The sequence below is a fragment of the Theropithecus gelada genome, chromosome 13 (genome assembly GCF_003255815.1).
Source record: "Theropithecus gelada isolate Dixy chromosome 13, Tgel_1.0, whole genome shotgun sequence".
In the NCBI taxonomy this organism is placed as follows: domain Eukaryota; kingdom Metazoa; phylum Chordata; class Mammalia; order Primates; family Cercopithecidae; genus Theropithecus; species Theropithecus gelada.
In genome coordinates, this window is record NC_037681.1 from 72,342,257 (window position 1) to 72,365,041 (window position 22,785).

At 33.0% G+C, this 22,785-nt stretch overlaps 1 long non-coding RNA gene across 1 annotated transcript in view; it reads left to right on the top strand.

The window, feature by feature from the left end:
* Nucleotides 1-22,785, top strand: part of LOC112604988 — a 1,409,957-nt gene that overhangs the window by 705,970 nt on the left and 681,202 nt on the right. The gene's annotated exons all lie outside the window — the stretch shown is intronic.

The window sequence follows — 22,785 nt, forward strand, 5'->3', positions numbered from 1 at the left end:
TGGGGTGGGAGTTACCCGATTTTCCAGGTGTTGTGTGTCTCAGTTCCCCTGGCTAGGAAAAGGGATTCCCTTCCCCCTTGCGCTTCCCAGGTGAGGCGATGCCTCGCCCTGCTTCAGCTCTCGCTGGTCGGGCTGCAGCAGCTGACCAGCACCGATCGTCGGGCACTCCCCAGTGAGATGAACCCAGTACCTCAGTTGAAAATGCAGAAATCACCGGTCTTCTGTGTCGCTCGCGCTGGGAGTTGGAGACTGGAGCTGTTCCTATTCGGTCATCTTGCTCCAGAAACCTAATCATTACTTTAAAAGAACACTTTTTAAAAGCTTAGGTGTGTTTTCTGGGTCTACATTGAAGAGTTTTACTACATTTACCTTTTCTACCATTTTAAAAGTAATTTATAAGATAAACTAGGAACAGAGAAAAACACATACACACATTATATCACTTTACATTCATGGCCCCTTTCCTTGGGTGAATTTGGTGAAGAGAGAGGGGAATTACATATCAATTATGAACTGAATTAGGTTATTATCCCTGAACACTGTGTATACCATCCTGACATGCCCAGCCTCCACTGGGCGTTCATAGTTTTTAAAATACACCACTTGGGAAATGTATTTTAATGGATAAATGCAGAAACAATAGTGTGAAAACCTCCCTACGGTAACGGGGCATTGATGGCATGGCATTCTGCAGATTCTAGAAGGCAAGGAAAAAACCCTTTAGAAGCTAGAGACATACAAAACATATTATAGTCTGTTCCAAATACCTTAAGCTCATTAGGTTATTAAAAACTTAAACATGATTTAAATATATTTCATTCAGTAAGGAATAAAAGCAATAAAAATGGTAGTTATTATTATAAACTTAAAGAGTTCCTCTAAAAATAATCTACAAATTATCAATGGACACATATAATAACAAGTGAACTAGCCCACTGGATGATGTTAATAACCAGGTTCCACTGACCCAGCTTAGAAATTTACAATTATTTTACCATCCTAGTTGATTCTAAACACATTTTGCCAGCATAGCTATTTCAAACTCTTCTAATTAAGATTTGATAAAATATTAATTAAAACGTTTTAAAGACTTTAGGTCTACTCTTCAGTCTTCACAGTACTCTTTTAGTTTAATTTGAGCCATACTAGCTGAAGGCCTGGAGCATAAAAGGATTGTGCAATGTATGTTGCTTAGTAGAATTCAAAGATAACTAAGTTACAACATTCATTTATAGAATATGGCCATTTGTAGGGAAGAGTGCTTTGCAAATGTTTCTCTTAAGGTGGTGACAACAGAAAGAAAAGACTATGAGTCACTACAAGTTATATCACTGTGTGAAGAAACCATTTGTATTTACTTGAGCAGATCTTACATAAAAGTAATGTTTTTCTGAGAAGTTGGTGCCAAAAGGAAAAAGCTAAATGGTAAAATGTAATTAATGTTATCAGAATGCCAGAATTGACCACAGTAAGTTCAACAAAGTAAATACTTATATGCATATGTATAAAATAATTAGAAAGAAATCTACCAAAATGTTAGTGGCTTTCTATAATTGTTGAAGTTGCTTGTAATTCTCAGTTCTTTGCTTTAGACATCTGTGCATTTTCTAAATAATCTACAATGAATTTTTTGTATAAATTAACTTTATATACATATATATGTATAAGGACTACCTTGCTACAGAGATTATTTGAATTGAAATATTTTAATTATAATATTTATAATTTTAAAAATAAGTATTTTGTAATCTTAAATATACACATCTTCTTTTGTGCTCTTTATATAGGCAGTATTGCATAGGGGAAAGAAAACTGCCATTTTTGAAACCAGGCTGAGTCAAATCCTAGAGAGAAGTACTCAAGTGTATATAGGAAAAAATTACTTATAACCTAGCTGAGAGAAATTATTTAATCTCTGCATATCATATTTTCTTTATATGTAATATGAAGACAATGACAGGACATACTTCAGGCTGCTGTGAAGTTTAAGTGAATTAATATTTGGAAAAAAACTTAAGAAAATATCTAGCACAGTGACTCTCAATGAGTTTCAATGTCAGTAATAAAATGCAATATATTCTCTCCTTCTCTAATGTCTCTTAGTTGTGAAAGATCTCCCTCAACCATATATCTGAAATTATCATCACCTGAAATTATCATTATCCTCAGGAGGGTTTCATATTAACTAATTTCTACTTAGGCGCCAATGGCTAAACCTACTTCTCTTGTATCAGTGAGGAAAGAGCAGAAAAGGGCTGAGCTGATGGGGACAAGTAGAAAATGAGAAAACAGTATAGAAGCAGGGAAGGAGAGTGCAAAGAAAAAGAGATAGATGCAGATTTAAAAAAAATGTTTTTCCAGTGGCTGACATTGATGCTTGTTTCCAATGGCTGACACTGATGCTTGTTTCCAAAATCTAAATGTGAAATGCTTCTTTTTCAATGATTTTTCCCACAAATAATACCTACCAGAAATATTATTATTACTTTTGGTTTAAAATGTAAAGTTGTTTTTTAAGGAAATACATACAAAGTACATTCCTTTAGGGAGTACATTCTTTAGGAAGGTCCACACTAACGTGAATGAGGAAACATCTATTAACTGTCTTATATGTGTCCTGGTGAGTTAGTTACCTTGGTTTATATATTCTTATAGTTTATAAGAGAAAACATACGGTCTCTGAGAAATTATATGACATAAAACTTTTAGATATAGATCCCCCCAAAATTGCTTTCTTTTCTGTGGTAATTGAAATTGTCTATTTATTTCTGTTTTTCTTTACCATCAAGAAATAAGTCATGAGGAGACATCATAGCAGCAGCAGTTTTCCCCTACTTCGTGTATTCATTTTTTAAAAATCAACTTCTTTTATTTATTTACTTTAGTTTATTATGGTTTAACTCAGTCTCATCCAATGACATGAGCTAGTCATCATGGTGTCTTACTTCAGCAGTCCAGACAGCTGTGATTGAAGTCAGTCGGGAATGCCAACTACAGATCAGAGTACCTGTGAGATTATCTGTTCCATATGGAATGTCAGATGTATTCTAAACTAGAGTAATTGACTTGGCCAGGGTGAGGGGTCAGGAGTGTCATTAAAAATATATAGCTTGGTATGATTAGCTTCACAGAAGAACATTCAAGAGCTAGGGGGCCTTGAATCTCCATAAACTTCACAGGTTTAGGTGCTTGGAAATGGATTTTGGAGCGATTGCTGTGATCTTCGACAACCTTATGTATCATTCACTTAGGCTGTCATTCAGCAAACCTTCTGTGAAGATAGATTCATCACAAAAGGCCATGACATTAAAGCTTTATACAACTCTTGAACAGAGTTAAAAGAAAACTGGAGCTTTATGATTTTCTGACTGTTCTCTTTTACAAAATCAGGACCACAGAGATGTCCATACCTGCATGCAAATGTACACAAACACACACACTCATAAACATAGACATTATTGTAGAAAATAGTATAGTCAAAGTCGTAGCCTGATTCTGGCAATCATCTGAGGCCCAACAGCATGTGTTTTACATATTTAAACTCACTATTGACTTCAATTTTGTTATTCACTCTCTTTTCCTATTATCTTATTTTCCTCCTTAATGCATTTTTATATTTCCTACTTTAGCCATTTTAAATTCTTCCTGGAACCACGTTGGTACAAATAAAAAATTAAATCTTATAAAGTGCTCTATGGTCATAGGCAAAATGGAATCTGTAGATCAATCAAGTTTCTGAAGGGATGTGAAACCAACTGCTACAAGGATGAGCTAGAAGAATCAGAGATTTTTGGCCTGGAGCACACACAGAAGACTACTTTTGGAGGGGTCTGATGTCACTAACTTCTTGAGATTGCTCCCATTTTTAACTTAGAGCTAGCTGAATAGAAGAAGACAATCTCAGATAAATGACTAGTTCAGGCTACCAATGACTCCTTCCAAAAAGGCCTGTACTGCTGTACATGCCAGGGGTTAGAGATTTTGGGGCCAAGTTTACCAACATTTCTTATATCCTTCAATAATGTGGTTACTTTGCAAAATATTAGTCCACTTAATAATCAGTTTCCGCCACAGATTCACTCATACTTTATCCTCATAGTATTCTGGACTCCTTTCTCTTGATTTTATTTCTCCAAGTGATTCAATTATGTCTTTTGGGACATTTATAAATAAACATTTCCACTTCCTCAGCTTTATCACAGAATTTTCACTTCTTTGACTTAAGTGTCCCTGGAGGCTGCTGATCTTACAAGTAAATGTCTGGAGATGGGGTTCACAGCTGTTGAATGCAATGCCACTGTGAAATCAATCCTAGTCTAGGTAGACATTTTGGGTACCATGCATTCTTATCTACTTTTGGCCTATGAGCATCTAATCATTTTATTTTACTGTTCAACTAGAGAGAACTTCTTAAAGCACTAAGTATATCATTCCCTGGTTTAAAGAACTTTAACTGTTAACTATTGCTTTGCATACAAAATCTTAACTTTTGCTATAACGGGGACCTTCTTGATCTCAGATCCCAATGTTATCTACCTGCTCTGCTTGAGGTTTACTGAGTTGCTAGCACTTCCTAAAACATGCCTTGTTCTCTTACTTTTGGGTCTTCCGGACACCAGCTTTGCTGTCTTGGCCCCACTGGGAGGGTTTATTTTGCAGATGTCATTATTTTCGGAGAGCCTTCTCTGAACCACCACCCTCTCTGCAAACTAGATTCTTTTTCTTATTGCACCTCATCTCCTTGATCTTATCCTACTGCAACAAAATGATTCTTATAATTGTATATGTCTACAAATACACTATACATTTTCTATGAGTGGAGATTATATCACCAGCATTCAGTAGCATAACAGGTACTTAATATATATTTAAATAAATTAAATTTAATAACTGACTACAAATAACTGGTTCTAACATAAAAGTAGAGATAAGTTTGCTTTTTTTCATGTAAAGTAGCAGACGTGAAACCAATGAGGGAGCATTAGTGGGGGCATATTTTAATCAAAACTGCTAAAAAAATCTGAAAGAATTATCTAAAGATAAATTATGGTATCTTGAGATGTGGTGAGTTTTTCACCAGAAAAATGACTAAAGTATGCCTTAGATCATTAGTCCCCAAACCTTCCTTCTTGTGTACAGGCTTCTATTAGTTTTATGTTTCTTCTTTTTAAGTAGATACATTTCTATAGCCAAAAAAAAAATAGGTTTGTTTCAGTTATAAAACTGTGCTATTGTGCTAGTATAATAATCATGAAGCCTGCTACAATAAATAAAATGGACTACTTAGAAAATAAATATAAAAAAATTCTATTACTATTTCCCATGTCTTAATGAATTGCTTTGTGTACCACCCGGGATCCTTGCTCTACATTTTGAAATAATTGTAAGGCTATGATTAAATTTTAAACGTGATAATATTTTTAATTATTATAGTTTAGATTTTTGCCTTGAAATTCTTATTTTGAAAACAATATTGAATTTAGGCCAAAGAAAAATGTACTTACTTTGTTATCCTGTTTAGCAAAAGCAAATTGCTAATGGCGGTATTTAGCGTTTTCTATATGTTGATGACTATGCTTCAGTGGCGTAAAATCTAATGCAATAAACCAACATTTACTAGTTGTGGCATAATACAAGAAAGCATCATTTTGCTAAAGGCCATCTAGGGATTACTAGTTCTCTCTCTTTCTGGTTAGATTCAGTCCTAAACTCCATAAGGCTTTTACTAACATCTACTTTCAAATCGTGAACAATTTTCCTGATCAAAGGAAGATGAAAACACAAAATCCTTTATTCTGGAAAACACATCTTCCTAGAGTGTCTCAGCTGCACACTCTTCCACCTTGCATATTTATATATTTGGACACCAGAAAATTCATGTGAAAGGAGCCTCGACTTTACCAATTATCAGAAATATGCAAGTGAATTTAATATCCCTAATATTTGGCATGTCAGTGATTAGATAATCTATTTGAAATGCTTATTCTATAAAGTTATATTTTGACCAACAGTTTCATGAAGAGTGTTGAGTCCTCATAAAATCATCTCATTTCCCATTCGTGTACTCAGAAACTTACCACTATGTTCTATTTTTATCTTTATAATCTATATTTAACAATCACATTGTATATTCCCTGGTCTCTAGCTCAAAGCAAATCAATACTTTCTTCTTCTTTCTTTCTTCTTGTATATAAATGATTACAGAGAATGGGACAGAGAAAATGAAGAGACATAGCCAGAGAGATACAGAGGCACTGAGAGAGAGTGAGAGACAGAGACAGAGACAGAGAAAGAGAGAATGAGAATGCAAGGAATTTACAAATACTGTAGAAAATGTGCACATTTTTCGTAATAAAAATAAGTAAATACTTTTATGATATCACAGATTGATGCCCTGACATAGATTTCATGCCCTCTGCCTGGATCTCCCCATGACAAATCTGAGTTAGAAGTAATGCAGAGGCATATTTCCACATTGCCCTTCTTGGGGAAGGTGAGCCAGTTCTGAGGTGCCTGGTCCTAGTTGTCACAGATGCAGTTATTTCACACTAGGCTGCCTGCCAGCCTGGATTTGTCTTCCTTTTTTTTTTTTTTTTTTCCCATCTCCCTGGGTTTGCGTCATTACATCATCACATTCTGAAACATCTGTGAGAATCCTTGCCAGTTCAAATTTACAAAACTGTAATAATACTCTATTTCCCCATCACCACCGAATCTTGCTAAAATAAAATCATACATTTATTTATAAAAATTTGTCACCAAGAAAAAAACTGAAAACATCATGAAGGTCTGAGACAAATAAAGTGGAATTTAAGAATATTGTATCCATGTCATATGACATACAACATAAAAGCATGTGATCATTAAAGATGATGAGTAATATATGGTGAGGAATATTTGGAAAACTTCTTTTGGTGTTAACTGAAAAAAACAAAAATAAAGATGAGTCAAATTGTATTGCCTCAGTTTTATTAAACACTTATATATTTTACATACATTTAAAAAATTTAATTAGCCGGGTGTGGTGGCACGCACTTGTAATCTCAGCTACTTGAGAGGCTGAGGCAGGAGAATCACTTGAACCTGGGAGGCGGAGGTTGTAGTTAGTGGAAATTGTGCCACTGAACTCCAGCCTGGGGGACAGGACAAGACTCTGTCTCAAAAAAATAAAAGAAAAAAATTAAAAATCTGAATATTTAGCTAGTGCTAAATATTTATAGTTTTGAATCTGAATGTTTTCATAACATTTTATTTTTAGCCCTTTTTTAGGTTTCCGTATTCCAGTGTTGCTGCAACAAATATGTAATGTTTATAATCAGAAAGGCATTGTTAAATAATCCTTGCAAAAACTCTTTAATCTCCCTAATCTAGGGATAGGGAATTATTTTATCTATAATTTCTAGTTGATAGAGTGTGGCTGCCTGGAGCACTAACTTGAAAGTAAATCTGAAACTCATCAGAAATAAATAATGTCAATTAACATTGGTTGTCATTTGTTCAAGAGGAAAAAGTCAAAGCATGATACCCCATATTTTCCATGCATTCTGAAATGTTTTCTTTTTTACTTCAAAAAAAAATGGATGATTTTATTTATATATTAGAACTCATGATCTATATTTTCAACTCTGCTCCAGTAAGTCTCTTATTCATTTGTTAAAGCACCAATTACACTTACCCAGCAGCTTCTGATTTTGGATAGGACGTTAGTAGAAAGACCATAAATTTAAGGGCAGTGAAAGTAAATGTCTAAGATGAAGTGATTATTATAACTTTGCAATATGGATTGAACCTGGACTAAGTACTAGTGCTATATCAGGAAGCTGGATCAATTTGACACCTCCTGAAAGTGACACATGGGCCTTGCTAAAGAAAGAGTTTAAATCTGGTAGTGCTTCAGAATTTTTATTTCAGTGAAGTTCTGTAAAATTAAATTCATCTGGCATTGTGGGAAAAAGTTGTATTATATATGAACCAATTTCTTAAATAAGTGCAACTTAATCTTTTAAGAAACTTTAAAATATTTAATCTTGTTGGGTATCATTTTTTTTCCATTTTTTTCTTGCTATTTCTTTAGGGAAAAAAACAGAATATATGACACTCTTCATTAGTATGGAACACACATAGAATTTTATTTCCTGTTTTAGAGCTTAATTACTGAAATACTCCATGAATTTATTAGCAATTGGTCCAAGATTTCCCTCTTTAATGTCAACTGCTGCTCCCTTTTCCTTATACATAGTACATGAATCCTCAGGATTCACTTATGCAGTCCACAGAGCAGTGGCCAATCATACTTTTAATGTGAGAAAGAGCAAGAGAAAGGAAAACAGAAATATTTCATACCAAAAGAGCCCCTGATTTTTCACTGTAACTGCTGCTTTTGTTATTCACACACAGGAAGATATGCTCCTAATCACTTTTATGATGTGACCATGCCTGCACAGTTGCCACTGCTGCATCATATTGGGGTTCGTACGTTTAGACCTCTTCCCATTTGCACTTTATTCTCAACCACTGCCCTTAAAATGACCACTATTCCAGCATATCTGAGGCAAGAGGGAGCTTCTAGCCTGAGACACAAAGTGTACCCAGAACTAGCATTATGCTTCTAATATTCAAACTCTGGTGTTGTGTTGGAGTCACCAGCCCAGACCTCTTCCTTTGTAATGGGTTTCCATTTGGGATAAGCAATGGCCCTTCCGGCAGCTTGTCAAGCTATCAGTGAGGTTTGACTAACTTTGAAAGAATGGGGGCCTTGATCTTTTATTTTCTGAAGATTCCTGGCATACTATGCTCATATACTCATATTCATTCCTGTACCTAGCTTTATAAATGAAGAAGTCAAACTTTTAAGAAGCCACTCTCCACAGGAAGTGGATATCTCTTTCCCAACGTAAGTGAGGCCACAGATTAGCCCTGACAATAAAAAAGATAAAATCTGCCAAAAGTTTTTTTTTCTATTCTAGCTTAGAAATGATTGACAAGACTTAAGTTTTTTCAAATATAACTTTAAACTTATCTCTATTACAAATATACAGACACAATTATTAATTTATTAGTTTTCATTGATACCTAATTATTGTACTTTTTTATGGAGCACACAGGATGTTCTGTACACATATACAATATGTAATGATCCAATCAAGGTATTTAGGTTATTCATCATCTCAAACATTTATTTCTTTGTGTTGAGTAGGTCTCCAATCTTCCTTCTACCTCTTCTGAAATATACAGTAAACTCTATTTTTTAAACTACAGTCACCCTACTTGTCTCATAAAGCACCAAACTAGATCATTGTTGTCTTGATAACAGCATTATCATTATAGCTGTAATACATAATGCTGTACCTCTATTCCTATCCCTGGAAGTTGCAGTTCATCCTTCAATGCTCAGCTCAAAGGATTATTGCCTCTAAAGTTTTAGCAAATAATACTGAAGCAGAATTTCACCATTTAATGGGTTCACAAGCTGCTGCCTTCATAGCTTATGGCACATATGTTTGCCAATATAAATGATCCACTTGAGCTAAATTGCCACAGCTGCTGCAACACCCCTTTACCTATTTTTGCAGCAAAACTGAAAATCAGAACAGTTTTTAACTTTTTCAAAACAATGAAACATTTCTCTCCAACCCTCTCCCTCTATAAATGTTTTCTCTCCATCATTATAAATTAGTAGGAAGAGAAAGGGCATAGACAAGGTTACAAATATGAAAGCGTTACTTTTTCTATTCTGATAGAAATAAGTTTAGAGCACCCGCATGAACAACTTGTATTGAACAACAATGTGAGGAACTGCATACCAAAAAGAAGAATCTCTTAGTGAACAGAACGGTGCTGACAATGCAACACTATTAGCAAGTTTATTTTCATTCTTTAAGTAGATATCAGGGATATGTAGCAAAAATACATTTTTAAGTGCAACAGAGTAGATGCTTGCAAAAACAGACTGTGATAACTATGTATTTGCAAAAGTCAATGCAGATATGATTATCTCAACATTAAGTTGGCCGATGTAAAATGGAAATCATGAAAATGAAGTCACCACACAACAAGATGACAATATGTTCCTAAATCAATCATGAAAAAGGAAAACAACATACAATTTTCTTTTGAGAAAGTCACAGTAATATTTGCTTAATATGCTGATAGGCTTATCAAGCTTCTTGAAAAAAACTGATTTACAATACAGTGGGGATCTTTTTTTTTTTTAAGTTGGAAGGGAAAGAAGGTTTGATGTAAGAGTGCTTTGAAATGTAGAGTATTCCTAAGCATTACTCCCACAAGAGCATAGTCTTGAAATTAAATTAGGCCCTTAGAATATTAGACAAAATAAATGGCTTGTAACTCATTTCACTAGCTGAATGCTTATTATTTTTAAAAGGATTAATTGAGATATATAATTGTTTTGTATAAAAAAAAGAAATTTTCTAATTTTCAGAAACATAATCTAAACTTTGTTTTCCACTAAGTTGTCTCTAACTCAACCCTCTCCACTTTTTTTTACTATTTTAGAGCAGTAACATTTACTTCTGGAAAATCACCCAAATAAAACCAATTTACTTTCATAAAATCTAGACCTTTTGGATGTTAGAAGCATGATTTACCATCTTCTATTGGGACTTTAATCCAGAGATGATTTGCTCTTTCATTTGCTAATTGCATGACAAGAATAGAATCTGGACCCAAGACCTTTTTAATGCATATAATTAAATATTTCAAATTTCTTACCCTTTTTGATCTTCTGGTATCATATGTTCTATTAATAGCATAATACGTATTCCTCCACATACCGTGAAAATATCTTTTTCCTGATTATATTAATCTATACTAAGCTTTAAAAAGGAAATGATATAAAATAATATTAGGATAATCATTTGAAATTTTACACTGAGGGACAACTAGTAAAAATATTTCAGTGGCATCTGATATAACACTATCTGTGCACAGATATATTCACTTATAAAACGTTTCTGCATATGTGGTAATAATTACAAAAGTGAGCACAATTTTAAAAAAATAGCTTTTTCTTCACTTTTTAACTTACCTCTTTATTTCTCCTCTGCTTTTCTGTTTCCACGTTCTCATATTCAGTGGCCAATATTAAGGGGCTTTGTGCTATCTTTCTATACTTCAAATTTTTATATCAAATTTCATACATACTTTTACAGTTTCAGTAGTCTTATTTTATTTGCATGACTGAGATCACAAGATTTTATAGTTAGTTTTAAAAAAAATTTTCTCCTTCAACAAATATAACTGGAATCCCTCTGAGTAAACCAATATAGTTTTAACTAACTCTTCATAATGGCTAGCTAAATGGAATTCTATGGTAATGCAAATTATTCTAAAATTCCAATATTTACACTCATTTTTTTCACTCATGAAAGCATTGCAATAAGCAACTTTTACAGATATTCTTAGGTACTATTAGGTGCTTTCCTTTTGCTGGAATAAAACCCCAGGAGTGAGACTGTGGGTTGAAATATATGTGGATTTTTTTAATAGATAAGTGTCAGAATATTTTTTATTAAAAACTTCAGTGTTACATATTCTTGAAGCACTATATGTGAATGTCCTTTCTCCATATTCCCACTGGCAATGGCTGGTTGGTTTTTGATAGCATGAAATTTGATTTTTGGCATGATATCATATAGGAATACAATTTTATTTTCATTCCATAGGAATAAGCAAAATCCTGTGACAGTTTATTGAAAAATATGTCAGTTCCCACTGACATGCAGGGAAACATCAGTCTTATATCAAATGTCCATATGTGCATGCATCTATTTTTGGACTTTATCTTTTGTTCCATTTGCCTACTCCAGGATTTACCCCATTATCATACAATAACTATTACTTGACTTCTTTCCAACTGTGGTATCTGATAGAACAAATCCCTACACCTCTTCTTAATGATGATGTGGATCGATCTGGACTTTTCTTTTCCATATAAGTTTTAGTATTTGTTTGTTAATTCCATATAACCCAGTTTGGATATTTCTATGAATTGTATGAAATATACATCAATTTGGGGAAAATTGGCCTTTTAATATACAGTCTTTTGGTATTCACAGGGGAATGGTTTCATCTACCCACCACAACACTCCTCCACGTATGGATACTGAAATCCTAAATCCTTGGATGTTCAACTCTCTTATATAAAGTGGTGTACTACTTGCATATAACCTACAGCCGTTTCCCCATATACTTTAAGTAATCTCTAGATTATCTTTATAATACCTACCACAATGTAAGTGCTAGGTAAATAGTTTTGATGCTGTATTTTTTTAAACTGTATTATTTTTTGTTCTTGTAATTTTTTATTTATATTTTTTCAAATGTTTTCTATTTGCACTTGGTTGAATTCATGGATGTAGAACCTACAGCTATAGAGGGATGATTGTGACAAGACATATATCTTTTATGTTTTTCTACTTGTTTAAAACTTCTTTAATATCTTGTTTTCAATTTCAATCAGTTTTGGAGGAACAGATGCTGTTTGGATACATGGATAAGTTCTTTAATAGTGATTTCTGAGATTTTGGTTCACCCATTACCCAAGGAGTGCACACTGTACTCATTGTGTCTTTTACCACTCAACCCCTCCTACTGTTTCCAATGAGTCCCCAAAGTCCATTGTATCATTCTTATGTCTTTGTGTCTTCATAGCTCAGCTCCTGCTTATAAGTGAAAACATATAATTAAAACTTCTTTAATATATTTTAATAATGCTTTAAAATACTTCCCCCACAAAAGTCTTCCACATATTTTGATAGACTTATTACTATTACTTTATTATAAATATTATGTTTTATTTTGTCATGTTGATATTCTACATTTGTATTATAACATGTAAAGCATTTTTTTTAAAAATTCACCATGATTTTTTTTAATGCATTTAAGGATTGTGTGTTTCATTAATTCTAGGTAGTTGTCAGACAAAATATCTTCAAATACTGCCTTTCCCCATTTTACTGTATGGCTCTCTACAACTTCCTTTTCATAGGTTCTGTTTTGTTTTAATGATTACTCTATCTTCCTTATGTCAGCTTCATGGTTTTCCTTTTTTATCCTTCTGGAATAATATCTTCAGATTTATTTTCCAATTAAATAATTTTACCTTCAAGCATGTTTTATCTGACATTTGTCCTATCTATTAAGTTTATAATTGTCCTTGCTTTATTTTTCACTTCCAGAGGGGTGTTTTGTTCTGTTTCAAGACTTTTTTTTACAGGATTTTAACAGAATTTTAATGCTCTTTTGTTTTTAAAAAACTATTGAATAATCATTGTATACTTTGTATCTGGATTTAACATACCTGTAAAGCAAAAGTTAGCTTTGTGGTGATGGATTTGTGGTTTTCATAAAAGAAATATTTCTGGATTCTTTTATTCTTGATCTATTTTAAATGCCTTTATTATTATTGTTTATTATTACATGTGCAGAATGTGCAGGTTTGTTATGTAGGTATACATGTGCCATGGTGGTTCACTGTACCCATCAACCCATCATCTACATTGGGTATTTCTCCTAATGCTACCCCTCCCCTAACCCCCCAACACCCGATAGGCCCCAGTGTGTGATGTTCCCCTCCCTATGTCCATGTGTTCTCATTGTACAACTCCCACTTATGAATGAGAAAATGTGGTGTTTGCTTTTCTGTTCTTGTGTTAGTTTTTGTAGAATGATGGTTTCTAACTTCATCCATGTCCCTGCAAAAGACACGAACTCATCCTTTTTTTGTGGCTGTGTAGTATTCCATGATGTATATGTGCCATATTTTCTTTATCCAATCTATTATTGATGGGCATTTGGATTGGTTTCAAGTCTTTGCTTTTGTGAACAGTGCCACAATAAACATACGTGTGCATGTGTCTTTATGGTAGAATAATTTATAATCCTTTGGGTATATACCCAGTAACGGGATTGCTGGGTCAATGGTATTTCTGGTTCTAGATCCTTGTGGTATCACCACACTGTCTTCCACAATGGTTGAACAAATTTACATCCCCACCAACAGTGTAAAAGCATTCCTATTTCTCCACATTCTCTCCAGCACCTGTTGTTTCCTGACATTTTAATGATCACCATTCTAACTGGCTTGAGATGGTATCTCATTGTGGTTTTGATTTGTATTTCTCTAAAGACCAGTGATGATGGGGTATTTTATCGTATGCTGGCCACATAAATGTCTTCTTTTGAGAAGTGTCTGTTCATATCCTTCACCCATTTTTGATGGAGTTGTTTTTTTCTTGTAAATTTGTTTAAGTTCTTTCTGAATTCTGGATATTAGCCCTTTATCAGATAGATAGATTGTAAAAATTTTCTCCCATTCTGTAGGTTGCCTGAACACTCTGAAGATGGTTTCTTTTGCTATGCAGAAGGTCTTTAGTTTAATTAGATCCCATTTGTTAATTTTGGCTTTTGTTGTCATTGCTTTTGGTGTTTTAGTCATGAAGTCTTTGCCCATGCCTATGTCCTGAATGGTATTGCCTAGGTTTTCTTCTAGGGTTTTATGGTTTTAGGTCTTAAAGCTTAAGTCTTTATTTCAGGGATCATTTCTATAGTTGGTTGCTATTTCTGAATTCTTAAGGCTTTATGAACTTCCAACTCTGCCATTTTGAAATAATGTTTTTAAAGTGGTTAACGCAGCATTTTTAGTTGTCCTCTTTCAAGAAGGTTTTTCTGGACATGTAGTCCACCAAATTGCTGATAAAAAGAGTTGGAATTTTAAACACTGAAATCTTAGATTTTAATTTCAGAAAATATGATTCATGCTGAAGTATTTTTCCTTCTTCCTTTGGAAAATTTTCTCTTATTTGAGATCCATCTTCTCTGATAGCTTGGTTTCTCTAGAGGCTTGCTGTTTCTAAATAATGTGCCTATTTTTACACACTAATTTCTCTGTTCACCTAAGAGCACTTTTTAATTCCTTGGCCAGCCTGTGGCTCTATATTGCATATATTTCAGGTAAGACTGTTAAGGTATTTCAAGTAGATATTCCACAAATTGTGGTAGATACAATGGCTTCTAGTTCTTAAAAGTTATTTATACACAATTACCAACACATCTCTTCCCAAATAAAACAAGTAGAAGAAGCTTCTGGTCTGAGTTCTTCATGGCAACAGTTTATATTATTGGATCTCAGGAACAGGCAAATATTCAGTTCACCTGTGCACCTTCATCAAAGCTCCTCTCAAGCCAGAGAGATTCAATTCATTATACCTTTCCTCGTCTGTGTACTTGAGTCTTGAAGGAAAAGCTGCCTACAAAGAATTTTGTCTTTCATTGAAACTGGTCTCCTAGTAATGGTCAGGCTCAATCAGGGGGAAGTACTACAAGTGACCTATTCTTTTTGCCTAGGATGATTTATAAAGTTCACAACTCTCTAGACCTTGTCTCCCAAACTGCCCAATTAGTGTTCCACTCAGTGGAAGTGGATTAAAAATTAGTAGAAGGCATTAGACATATGTTTGGGTTACCATGTCCCCAGAATACCTTCTCACTGATTTGTCAGATTAATTATTGAGTTTCCTGCAAAATTAAACTGCTATTTGTATAAAGACTCCATTAATCTCTTTTAAAAAGTCCCTTGTTCAATCTAAAAAAATTTTTCATTATTCATTTACTTTTCAATATTTTAATTTTGTTGACAACTTGGTTGAAAATGATTCTGCTCATCCAGCTGTTATTTCTAATTACTTTTCTTCAAAAAATTTCAGTCCCTAACTGAGTCTGCTGAAAAAAACAGAATTATTGTTCCTTAGGATATAATCAGCTACATCTTCCTTCTCACCTGAGCTCCTCTTCACCTGTATGAGCCATCTGTAATTTCAACCACAGTTGGGTTTATTATTGCAATTATGAGATGATGTCATAAGAAAAGGAAATCGATTTAGCTGGAGTACATTGACTCTTCTTAAAGAATTATTTAAGAAAATACATTTAGAAATATAAGAAGGAGATTGAAAGATTGTACTAAACAAGTCATTATATCTAAATTTTAAACATTCTTCTATAAAGGAGCAGTAGAACACAATACTTAAAAGCACTAAGCCACACTGCCTAGGTTCAAATATTTTTCTTAAAAAAAAGCCATTTATTGACTTTGTAATCTTGAATGAATTATTTAATTGCCACTGCCTCAATTTTATATGTATAAAGTAAGAATGATAGCTTTTACCTATTTCATAGGGTCGTCATATACAAGAAAGCACTATTTAAATATAACTATTGTTAGGGAAATGAACTGTATTGAAATGAGTTTATTTTAGAATCCATTACAGGAAATAGAATAACTCAATATAGGGAGTCAGTATAGAGCAAGATTCACCTGCCTTGACATACTGACACCATAACATAGTAGCAATGAGACTTTGGGCAAGCAAGCCCATTAATTCCTCTGTCCCTAAATTATTTCCTTTGTAAAACTGGGATAATAATATCATCCTAATAGGATTGTTTTCAATATTAGAACCATGAATATACTATTAGTGCCATGTAACCCAGTACAAAATAGCTTTTGAATAAATTTGATCTGTATTTATTTGTTACTATCCTTGTTAAAATTGCGTGGGTAAAATATGAATAGAAAAATGTCCACTTCCTTAATCTGATCCCACAGAAATGAATCAAATAAAACAGGAGAAAATTTTAGTTCCATGATTTCTGATGTGAAATGAAATTGTTAAGAAAATACTAATTCTTGAATGAGGTTGTTCAATACCCTTAATGTTTCTTCACTTACTCTGAATTGTATTTTTACATTTCTCAATGAGAGGAGGGAAGGAAGGAGGGAGGAAGGGAGGGAGGGAGAGAGGGAGGAAAGGAGAAAGAGAGAGAGAAAGGAAAGAAAGCAAGAAGGAAGGAAGGAAGGAAAGAGGAAAAGAAAAAAGAATAAGGAAGGAAGGAGGGAAGAAGAAAGGAAGGAAGAAAGGAAAAGAAAGGAAAGAGAGGGAGAGATGGAGAGGTCGAGGGAGAAAGTAAGAAAATAGATTGATATTCATTACACTTTTTTTTTTTTTTACATAAGAAACTGGAAGCTAATTAAGTGTCCATCAATAGGAAAAAATAATTCATTAACCCATTTTTGTTACAGTAAGAAGAAACTGGAAGCTACGTAAATATGCATCAATAACAAATAGGGAATTAGTTACATATTTTACAATGCGTGGTAAATACTCAGCTTTACTCAAATATTGTGAATGAGGATACAGTGTAAATCCAATAATTAGAATGTCCAGCACCAGCTCAAGCATGATTTGAACTGGAATTCTGTAGTGGGAAAGGCAGAGATAGAGGATGCCTCCATCTCCTGATTTCCTCTCTCCCTTTGCCATGTGCTAGCAGGCTGATTCTCTCCCAAGGAGCTTTCAAGCCAGGAGCCAATTAAACCGCTTTTCTTTAAAAATTACCCACTCTCAGCTACTTCGTTATAGCGACCTGAGAAGGGACTAGTACATCTCCTTAAGTAAGTCTCTCTAGCAACCTCTTCTCTCCTGCTCTCTTCACCATTTTTTCTTCCAAGTGGAGCAGGCTTTTAAAAATCATGGAACATATTTATCTAATTACTACTGAAATTCAGGTGTGCTTCACACTTACTTAGATGCCATGATATCAATGGAAGCAGGAGGAGTCTAACATTCTGTATTATGTATAAAACATATGTGTTCATATGTATCTCAATAGACTAATTTTTAAATATTTCCTAAAAAAGAATGACATAGAGCCATATTTACCGACATGGAAAGGTATATAAGAAATACTTTAAACAAAAAAAAAAGTCAGAATTTAAACGTTAATTATATGAGCCACTTTTAAAATTTTTATTGTTTTAATTGACAAGTAAAAATTGTATAGGTTTATGGTATACAACATGATGTTTCCATATGTGTACACAGCATGGAATGGCTAAATTAAGCTATTTAGTAAATTCATGACCACACATACTTAACAATTTTTGTGTCCAGAACACTAAAATCTACTCTCTTAGCAATGTTCAAGTATGCATTTTAATGAAAATAGTAATTTGCTTTTTTAAAGGAATATATATCCATACTTATACACGGATATACATATGACTTGGAGTAATAGAGATAAAATATTAATAATTTTTCCAGGGCAGTTTAATATTTATACAATGCAATTACTAATGCTATTCAAAAAATAAATATTTAAATATGGTAATTTACTGCCCTAAAAATCCCCAAAATGTATTTACAAAATAATATGGTTGGTTGTTATTTCCCAGAATTAAAAATCAGAAGGGAAACTTGAGAAATGTCTAGCAACTATGGTTCAGTTGAGAAAGCATAGGAGAAAGAGGTCAATAGGTTACCAGTAAATAGATGTATCCATTATATCCATACACCACTTACAAGAGATTTATAAGAACAACTGAATTCTAAGGAAAGCTTGTTGAAGATTTCAAATAAGTGACATTAATAAGTGAAAGAACAAAAAATTTAAAATTTTATTTTTAATGGACAAGCACAGTGTGAAAAAATTCATGAATCCAGGCTGTAAAAAGCACTGAAGTTAAAACTAGAAAGAATAACATCATCAATCAATATAAAACAAGAAGGCACTTCCCAATAATTGTCAATTAATTGACAATTCCATATCTTTGTTAAAATTATATTTGAAATGAAATCATGTTACATTTTAAAACTCAGTTTTATGCAATTTTCAATAAATACTTCCTACTTCATTTATTAAGTTCATTTATTCAACTTTTAATTACACTTTTCTATGACCTTTGGCACACACATTCTATCTACCTGTTTGTATTTTTCCTGATTTTTACTCTGGGCTATAATATAGGAAATAAATCAATAGATTTCATTTTGCCAAATGTCAGTTTTTAAGTTTGGAGAACTCATTATTAAATTCTCATCTGCTTACTCTTCAGCACCCAATGGATTTAATCTCTTTTCATCCTTCAAGTAATATGGATTATTCCTGCTTAAGTCTTTCCAGACTTCCTTGTGTAGGGTTTACCACTCCTCTTTCTTTCTCTATACCCATTGGATTTATGCATACTTCTATGAAATGCTCATGGAAATATCACTTTCACTAATAAGTAAACTCATTGAGAGGAAGACCCTGGAGATACCTCAAGGCAAAGTTTGGAGTTTTAGGAAAGTTCTGATTTAAGGCTACTGATTGAACTTTAGTACCTGAAGGATGAATTTTAACTTTACTGTCCTTTATTAGTATAAAGAAACTCTAATATTTGTACATATGCTTTCATCTTTCCCATAGCAAATCACTTTCTCTATTTAGTTTTTCTCTTGTCTAAATAACTCTGGTGATGATGAATTCTCTAGTTTTTTGATATCACTTTAATCTCCCGCAATTAGTTTTCTATTTTAAATTTCTGGGAGAGAAAACTGATTTGTCTCACTCTTTTGTTGTTGTTAATGTTATGTCCCATTAGTCAGGTCACTGGGCTATCCACAGATGATATTCTTTGTAGTAGGGTGACCACTCTTGATCCAATTAGAGTGCTTAGAGTGGAGGCAGTATTGTATACTACAGGATATTGCTTTCTCGGTTACCACTATTTCTTTGCCAACTTTCTAAGATAAAGAAAGTTTTACAGGCAATGAATGAAAACTCCTGTGAAGCATGATCTGAAAGGTTTTATAAATATTGCTAATTTCCAAGCATTTCCAAGATCCCACATTAGTGTTAATAAACTATTTTCGATTTCTAATCTTTAAAACAAAGATAACCTGTATGAATATTATACAGCCCCATGAGAAGTCCCATTTTTGTGTTGTTGTATTCTTATTTCTAGCTCTAGCATAACTACTTAATCAAAGGTATTTTTTCAAGTTCTAGTTGTTTCAGCTTCTGTTGTCAGTAATGCTGATTCATAGAGAAAGAATTAAACAAAATGGAGCAGTGTTGTAAATGCACACAAAAAAATCAATATTTGCTGAATTGAGGAGAAGAAATCAATAAAGGAAGGTATGTTATTGTCAAACTTCTAAAAGGATTTTGCAAACAATGGAGAGTAGACAAAATTCCTAAAACATATATCAGCTCAACTGTCCTTTAGTATATTACACTAAGGTAGTAGAAAAACTAAATAAACAAACACATGACATTGTGAATATATATTAAGGAGATTAAAGTAAATGTAAGCTAGCTAAAGAGACCCAAGTGTGGTTTTTGAAAATTATGGTTCTTAAAGACTAATACCTCTCTCAAAGTAGATTTATTTTTGTTATTTGTTTGGTATCGTTTGAGTGATGTATGTATTTTATCTTAGTTCTTGACCTCTGAGAAAAGAACATTTTTATATGGATATATTATACCCTTTTCTTCAATAAAAAATACCATGAGTCAAGATGTCCTTACACAGCTTAAGATGTCATATTAACTCTTAATAGATACAGGCCTTCCAAGAAGCTGATACACTCTCATCAATACACGATGTCAAATTCATGATAAATCGTCTTTTAAAATGAGATTTGGGTTAAAAAAATTGATAAATAGGGCCATAACATTTAACCATCATAAAAATGAATCTGCCTTGACATTTATTTCACAAATGAAGATGTTTTAAAGTTCTGTGAGGCCAAAGACTAATACTTAGTAAGATAATTCCCCTGTTCTTTAGAAACGATAAAATGCTTGCTGTCAAATTCCTAATACTGATGCTGGTTAGTATTTTACAGTGATTTTTGTTTTTCAAAGAAATTTTTCAAATATGCTTGGTTTTATCCTCACAGCAACCCTATGACATAAGTAAAGATACTGGGCCTATTTTACAGATGAAGAAATCGTGATGCAGAAAGAGTTAAATGGTTTAACAAAAGTTACAAAACAAGTTGGGAATTGTAATTCCACTTACTGATTCTTCTAGTTTTCCTGCTCTTCTGTACATATTCTCCATGGAAGCAACAACTGTCCTGCCTCCATATGGAATAATCAAAAGTAATTCAATTTGGAAATAAAGACTGCTACTGCACTGATATCTAGACTAACAGACTATTATTGTATTGTCTGAGGCAATATTTAGGACAGCATAAGGAAATAAAAAATATCAATATGTTTCTAGCATTTTAGAATGTACCACATACCTATTAAGTACAATCATTTAAATAGAGCATTAGTAGAATAGAATCCTGAAATGCCGTAGATGGGTAGGAATAATGGTACTGAGAGCAAACACTTACAGCACGTTTACAGTGTGCCTAATGTTGTTGCTTTTGATCCTATGAGTCATAAAGTATGCATTATTTTTAATTTTACAGTAGAGGGAATTGAGTTATGGAAAGGTAATGATTTGCTCCAGACCACATAGCTCATTCATATTTTCAGCAGCAAATAACTATGAAATGCAGTTCAGTTTATCAGCAAAAGGAGGTTTCCCATGAAATGATCTGAATGATTTGCTAGAAAGTGGAAGTGTGTCAAGATTAAAATAGACTGGTTATTTTATGAAGAATGATATTTGGAGATACAAAAACATAGGAAGCTACAGCAAAGATGTTCTCTTTTATTCTTTCTACGAACCTTTTATGAAACGTAAGAAATGATGGCCGGATGTCAGAAAACTAGCAAGAATTACAGAGCTAAATACCTGATTTTTTTATTAGAAAGTATTAAAGTGCTTGTCAGAAATGATTTTTTATAAAAATGACTAAATATGCCAGTCAAGTGTTGTTTGTTATACTAAGACACTGCTGAACCTCAAAACAAAAATGATGACTCAATTGCCAAGATAAGTATTTGAATAAAAATCATTCAGTTTTATATTATAAAAATAAACTGTATACTTAATCATTTTGAAACATTAAACTAGGGTAGCAAGTTCAAGTACCCCTTTAAATATAGAGACAGAAAAACACATTAGTTTTGAGAGTGAAATCTAGAATCACATCAGACTCCACATCTTCTAAATCCAGTGCTTTCTCTCATGTTTCCCCCAAAGAGTGAGATTGTTCTGAAGAAAATGTGTGATTAAAAAATAATGTTTGAATTTGGGGAATATTTTTCTTGACTTTTTTTTCTATTCTTTCAGAAACACAAATCTATTATAAGCCAACGACATGTTTTCTATATGTAATTTAAAACATGTTCTGTTATAGTTCAGTTTGTTTAATTGTACCATGAATTTTATTTGGGAGGGAATTAATTACTTCTCTAACTTATTTATGATGTTTTCTACATATTTTATCACTATGTTTGCATTAGTCCTACTTTTGGATAACTCCCAAACTTCTGTAACTTTTGATAACTTTGTGCCTCAGCAACATTAGACTTACTGTAAATCTTGGAAATTCTAAACCACATGCCATGGGGATTCAGAAGGCAGTCATGCAAAAAAATAGATTAATTATTTTAAAGCAAATAGACTTCAAAACATTGCAGTCAACATTGTAACATTCAGCTTAGTTTGAAAAAATATGTCAAATTCATAGTATCTATCATGCTTACTCTGTAATGTTTGTTCCCAGTATCACTGCATTGTTACCTTAATAGTTACAAAAGAATTGCAACATTTGATGTTTCAAATTCAGCAATAATTTACACTGAAACTGACACATGCATTACAAGTAAGTGTGCATTGAACATACTTGTGCAGAATGGATATATTAAAAGCATATGTTAAATGTGCAGTGCAAATATTTTATATTTTGCTTCAGACTTTTAATGATATAGCAACAGATTCATGCATAAGCTCATTTTATCATTTTATACAGAACTATGAGGTAATAGATATATCAGGACATATAAAAATGTATATATTTATAATTTTTATATTAT